This window comes from Arachis ipaensis, chromosome B10 (genome assembly GCF_059453495.1).
Source record: "Arachis ipaensis isolate K30076 ecotype BB chromosome B10, ASM5945349v1, whole genome shotgun sequence".
NCBI classification, from domain to species: Eukaryota; Viridiplantae; Streptophyta; class Magnoliopsida; order Fabales; family Fabaceae; genus Arachis; species Arachis ipaensis.
In genome coordinates, this window is record NC_142435.1 from 100,215,745 (window position 1) to 100,222,781 (window position 7,037).

A 7,037-nucleotide genomic window follows, 5' to 3' on the forward strand; every position below is an offset into this window, starting at 1 on the left:
TTTATTTGCTTGATTTCAGGACAAAGGAAGCAAGGAAGAGCCATATTAGCAGCCACGTTAATCTAATTAACGTGACCACTAACATGGAATGGGAATAAACTTGCAACGTTAATGAGAAAAGTGATTGCCAATAATGCCTTCGAAACCATCATGGCCCACGTTAATTGCCATGTTAACTACATTAACGTGGTAGTTAACATGGAGAGAAAGGGAGCTCCAGCGTTAGTGGTAAAAGTGAATACCACTAACGCTCCAAATTGGCAATTAACCACGTTAAGAGTCACGTTAACTCAGTTAACGTGAACTCTAACGTGGAAAGGGAAGACAATGCCAATGTTAGTGACACTCACCTTTGTCACTAACGTTGGACTAAGCCCAATTGGCTACGTTAAGAGTCACGTTAACTACATTAACGTGAACTCTAACGTGGGAGGAGAAAGGAATCGCCAACGTTAGTGACACTCACATTTGTCACTAACGTTGGACTAAGCCACTATGAGCCACGTTAGTTGCCACGTTAATTGCATTAACGTGGAAGCTAACGTGGAGGAAAGAAATGATGAGCCAACGTTAGTGACACTCACCTTTGACACTAACGTTGGAGATGGCAATCACCACCACGTTAATGGCCACGTTAAGACAATTAACGTGAGGCACTAACGTGAGAAGGGGCGTTTCGAGCGTTAGTGACAAAGGTAAGTGTCACTAACGCTCTCGAGGCTAAGGCATGCTCACGTTAAGAGCCACGTTAGTTATACTAACGTGGACTCTAACGTGAGAAAAGGGGGGCTAAGAGCAACGTTATTGGCAAAGGTAAACGCCAATAACACTTGCGATGGACCAAGAGGCAACGTTAGTGGTCACGTTAGTGCCACTAATGTTGAAGTTAACGTGAACCATCTTGGGCTAGGAACGTTAGTGAAAAATGTGATTGTCACTAATGTTCTCGAACCCATATTTTCACTTAACGTTAACGCCACTAACGTCCTAGCTAAAGTCCATGCCTACTTCACACTTTCTCTGCAAGTAAAGTTGAGCCCACTGAAGATTCCAAACTGCTTCAACTCAAGATCCAAAGGCCCATATCCAAGACTTGAAGAGCCAACTAGAAGATCAAAAGAGTAGTATATATAGGAGTAGTTTTGAACTAGAGAAGAACTTTTGGATTGAGAGAACCACTCTCTGTATAATTTTACTTTCTCTGCAACTTCTAGTTTTACTTTCAGAATGTATTTTCCATCTTTGCTTTCCATTCCCAGAGCTATGAACAACTACACCCCTTTCATTGGGTTAGGGAGCTCTGTTGTAATTTGATGGATCAATAATAGTTTTCATTATTCTTCTTCTTTCTTTTCTCTTGATTTTACTAGAAAGCTTTCAATCTTCATCCAATTGGGTAGTTGTCTTGGAAAAGAAGCTATTCATACTTGGATCTCTTTGGAACCTTGGAAGAGGAATGAAGAGATCATGCTAGAAATGCTTTCTCATGTTGGACCAAATTGGGGTTTGGATGGATATAATGACATATAATCCTACCAACATTTTGATTTGGGAATACATGTGGTATAATCAGTGACCACATTTCATCTCTTCTCATGAGCAATTAGACCAAGGAATTGGCTATTGATCAAGATTTGAGAGATTGAATTACCAAGGAATTGGAATTCAATCACTTAAGATTGCCAAGGAGATCAATGAATGCATTGATTGAGGAAGAGATGAAAATAAACTTGATCCGGAGAATGCAACATCTCCTGAGCCCAATGAATTCCACATTTCTGATCTTACCCATTCTCTTTATTTTCTGCCATTTACTTTTATGCTGAATTCCCCATTTCCCATTTAAGATTCTACAATTTATTTTCTGTCATTTATATTCAGTTCTTTATTTCAGCATTTACAATTTCTGCTATTTACTTTTCTGCCATTTAATTTTCTGCAACTCTCAAATCAACTTCTGCTTAGCTCAACTAGAACATTCCTCCGATTAAAGTTGCTTGACCAATTAATCCCTGTGGGATTTGACCTCACTCTATTGTGAGTTTTTACTTGACGACAATTCGGTATACTTGCCGAGGGAAATTTGTTGAGAGACAAGTTTCCGTGCATCACAACCCTAGCTAGCTAATTAAACGAAACATTACGCGCTCTCGATCTCCTTTCATTCTCCCTCTCCTTCGTCTCCTTCGACAACGTCGTTCTTCCCTCTCGGCTTCTCCTCTCTCCGCCGGTTACGATTTCTCTAGGTACTTTTCCCTCTCAAACTGAGTCACTGATTTGTTTCTCTGCAGCTCCCTCTCAAGTTCTTTAGAGAAGGTGAAACCGAAACTGAAATTACTGATTTCTTCATTTTTGCTCGAGTTATGGTTTCAGAATTGTTTTTGTTGCTGATTTTTGGGGGTTTTTGTTTCTCTGCAGCTCTGCGATCGGGTTTTGTGTTGAAGCATTCGATTGACGTTGGTGCGGGGGTGATTGACGCTGATCGGTTCTTGTGTTTAGCCAGTCTCAGATCTCAGATCTTGGATCTTGGATCTTCCTTCCTCGCATCTGCCGTCGACACTGCTTGCAAAGCCGGCGAGGTTGTTTTCGTAACGTTACTCTCTCTCTCTCTCTCTCTGAACTTGATATATAAGTTGATATATAAGTTGCTTAATCATTATTTTCAATGAACTTGATATATAAGTTGCTTAATCATTATCTGGATGAGATGCCTAGTTTCTTTTCCTAATGTTATGCCAGGTTTTTATATTATTATATAATTTGTTAAGAAAATTGCTTACCCTGTATCTGATTTTGCTGCTGTTCTCATTCACTCAGAGCTAAGGAATGCATATTAGAAACTAGCACTAGTTATTTCTTTATTCTTTCTCTCGATCCTCTGATCCGCCGTTATTTGTTCTTTATTTCCATGCCTGTGTTATCCTACTATAAGTACTTGCTGAGTTTTGTTTATCTTGTGCTCCATCTTTCTAAGTTTTGGTTTGTTGGTGGTGATTGCGAATCCTTTTTTTTTTAAATTAACAACTACTATATTGGCTCATCTGTTATTTTTTGCATGGTCTTGTTTTCATGATTGACAGAATTTATTAGATGCTTTGTTTTCACAATTCCAGCTGCAGTTCTGGTTAGTTTTAGACTTTTCATGTAATTCTTGAAAGTAGAATTTGTAGTTAAAAAAAATTGGTTTTGGTTTGTTTGTTTGATGGGATAGAAATGGCACCCCGATCGTAAGCAGCTAAGAAGAAATTCCAAGCAATCCAGCAAGCCTATTCTGGTAAATTCAACTTAATTATTTTCTTTTCTTTTCATTAATTTTATCTGGTAAACATAATGTTTCGGTTCAAAGTGTGACACCTATGTTACTTAGCCAACAGATCCATTAATTTTAAGCTTTCTTGTTTGTTTCTGATATGTACCTAATTTTACTACTTTGAGTCAATGTAAGGCTAAGAGCAAAAGTAGTAATAATAATAATAATAATAACTGAAACTTGTGGATGGTAATGGCCAGTTATTATGCTGCCACATAATAAATTTCTCTGATTAGAAAAATAAAAATAATACATTTTTTCTCTTTGGAGTTAGCTACAAGTACTCTTCAAGTTAAAGTCATCATTAATGTTAGTGCCCTTGTTTTAGTGATTTTATCCTTAATGATTCATGTGTGCTGAACTCAACCCTGTAACTTTCATCTGAATTTGAATAAAAGAAAAATTCAAAGTAAGTAGTGAAGACAGTTCTCCAACTGATGTAATAACGAGAAGTTTATCCATAATTTTCATTTTGTTTTGTCAGTTAAGCTTCTTGATTGGGAGGAAGAGGGCCATTGTTCTGAAGCGGAAATAGCTTCTCTGAGGGCAGCTTTTACACAAGAAGTTGCTGTTTGGCATAAGCTTGACCATCCTAATGTGACCAAGGTAATGTTTAGGTCCTCACTCCTCGTTATAATTTTTCTCTTTCTTATTTCCTACTAATAGAAGATTTATTCCTATCTGGAAGAGATACAAATAGTTATCTCTGTGCCTTGTCGTGGTTGTATTGGTGTATTGCTAACTTAGGAGTATTAAACATTGGAGTATTTATAATTTGGATCTCTCTAACCCTTTAGTTTGCTTTGGTTCCTTAATATACTTTTTTGAGTCTAGTATCTATATGTTATGACTTCCATGCTTCAGGAATCAGGAGCACGTTTATTTACTCACTGACCCTTATTGCGTTTTTATTTTTTACTTTTTATAGTTTTATTTTCTGGATTTTGAGATTTTATGAAAAAAAAAATAGTAAAAAGTAAAAACAATTTCTGTTAAGTTACTTGTTTGTTTGATTTTAAATGAATTAAAATATTTATAATTTATCATTTAATTTTTTTATTTTATAAAAAAGCCATTTTTATTGAATAAGATTCTTCAGGACCCTTTGTATTTGGTAGCAAAGATTAATATATACTTATATCCTTTATTAAATGAAGCAGTAATAAGAATTTTGGAGGAGATTTAATTGTCGGTTGAATACTCATTTAGTCTTGAGATTATGGAAATAGGTAGCAAATAATTTGTTATCAAACTAAATGTAAATATGATTTTTATAAGCCCATTTTCCTTTCAAATAGATGCTTACTAGTTAGATGCTCATCTTTTTCCTTTGAACCACTAACTGAGGTCACAAAATAGGAATCCCATTTCTCCTTAGTTTAATGTTAATTTATGTGTAATTTTTTTTATCTTGTAGAAAAAAATTAATTTGTATATATACAACTACTTGAGAAGAAAAAGTTCACAAAGTCACTGTTATAGCCACAAAATTATCATTTGAAAGAAGTAATTATAATTTTTTTTTTTAATTTCTTTTAGAATACTATTAATTCCAATTTCTCAACTCTTCTTTTCTGCTTCTGTAATCACAGTCCCTGGAGCAAGTTAAAATATTTTACTAAAGCCAATCTCTTAGTGTTAAAATAACTAATTAGCAAATCTTGTTTATGAACAAAATCTAAAATGACGTTAAAGCAATTCCAAAAGAAAAGATATGCAGATATCATAATTCATAAATAATATTGTATGTCTAAAAGAGGTTTGAAGGGTTTACTGTTAAGTGTTATAAGAAGATCCAAACCATTTACAGTTGGCATCCTCCAATTGTTTTTCTACTTACTGTGTAGCCCACTGGATTGCTCACTCTATCTTACACACATGTAAACTATATTATTTATCTAAATGGATGTTATTGTAAGAGAAAGGCTCAAGGTTTGAATATTAAAGGGATTGAATATTTCTAGTAGGATTATTCTTATGAGTAGTTGATATAATTGGTCAAAAGCAGAATCTTGTATTTTCCATGTCACCTAACCATTTGGCAGAGTTATGCCCTGTACAAGTGCATGTGAACTATTTACTCATTCAATACAAGAATCAAGATTGAAGCACTCAATGTTTCAATGTTAGTTAGAAAAAATTTACTCATTACTGTATCAATGCTATGTAATTAGACATGATAACTGTATATCAATATATGCCTTTTTTTTTTTGCATTTCTTGTGCTCATAATAGTTATATTTTTGTTGTAGGGATTGGATCAGGAGAGTGAGATTCCATCACCAAAAGAATTAGGAAGTACGTCTTCTGGAGCAAGCAACAAGGAAGCATGACCTTGATTGATATGTTAAGACGTATATTAAGAATTATATGTTAAGACGTATTATTGAAAAATGTTTCTTTGATACTTTGTTTTTGGATTATGACATTTCAATTATGACTTGAATTATGACTTTTGGATCATGTATGAATTAAAAATCATCTTATGATGTTTGATTTATGACTATGCCTTTTGGTTATTATGAGATTTTTAAGTGAGTTTCGAAAATATCATTTTAAATTGGTAGTTTCAATCTTATTTTAAAAAACATAAAATTGTCATCATAATTAGGTACAAACGGCGGTTAGAAACCCCCATTTTAAATGAAAATGATGCCATTATACACTGGTAGAAACGGTGGTTAAAAAATGCCATTTTAAATATAAAAGATGCCATTATAACCTGGTAAAAACGGCGACTAGAAGCTGCCATTTTAAACACACAAGAAGCCATTATAACCTGGTAAAAACGGCGGCTAGAAACTACCATTTTAAACATAAAAGATGCCATTATAACCTGGTAAAAATGGCGGTTATAATGGTAAAAACGGCGGTTTCCAACCGCCATAATAGAACTAATTCCACAACATCCTGGTAAAAACGGCGGCTGTTTAAAAACTGCCATTTTATGTAGAAATAATGGCGGTTACAAACCGCCATTTTAACCCTCAAAAAACTGCCGTAATAACCAGAATAGCGCCCATAATAACGGCGTTTCTTGGAGGCGCCAGTTTTGGTCATAATGGCGGTTCTAACCGCTGTAATTCCCCAAAATAACCACCGTTTTAACCCCTTTTTTTGTAGTGCCTATTCTATGAATAGGCTACGCTTTTTTTGTGTTACCTTTTTATAGGAGAATAGGATACATAGTTGTGGTATCATTTAAAAAGTGTAGCCTTAGATATTTAAAAACTCACTTATAAAGCGTAGCCTTATCTAAATATCTATGGCTACACTTTTCGCATCAAAGAGAGAACTTTTAAAAAGTAACCTATTTGTTATGTTTTGGGTGCACTTTACAAATGTTGCCTAATGTATCTAGGATCAAATATAAACAAACACTTAGTAATTTTTTTTGTTTATTCTTCCTTTTCATCGAAATACACTACCCACTTCACATAAGAGAAGAACATTCACCCTCCTCCACTTCCTTTTCCCCTTCGCCCCTTCGCCGCCTTCGCCCTTTTCCACTCACTGTCTCCCATCTTCACCTTTGCCCTTCTCCACTCCCCGCTTCACCTTCACTCCCCACTCGCTGCTGCCGTCGCTCCTCATCCTCTTCACCTTCGTTGTTGCACATTCGTCGTCTCTGCACCTACCGTCGCCGGTCACCCCCGTCGAATCTGCGCTCACCGTCGCCGCTCAACCTTGTCGAATCTGCGCTCACCGTTGCCTCTCACTCTCGTTG

At 35.6% G+C, this 7,037-nt stretch overlaps 1 long non-coding RNA gene across 2 annotated transcripts; it reads left to right on the forward strand.

The window, feature by feature from the left end:
* The first annotated feature begins 2,685 nt into the window (after positions 1-2,685).
* On the forward strand, positions 2,686-5,756 carry LOC110268262 (uncharacterized). 2 transcript variants are annotated; one of them, XR_002356391.2, is made up of 4 exons: positions 2,686-2,739; positions 3,212-3,274; positions 3,795-3,916; positions 5,563-5,756. It is a non-coding gene; the product is annotated as an uncharacterized LOC110268262 (long non-coding RNA). The 2 variants fall into 2 exon arrangements; XR_002356392.2 differs by lacking the exon at positions 2,686-2,739 and adding an exon at positions 2,902-3,124.
* Positions 5,757-7,037: the final 1,281 nt, after the last annotated feature.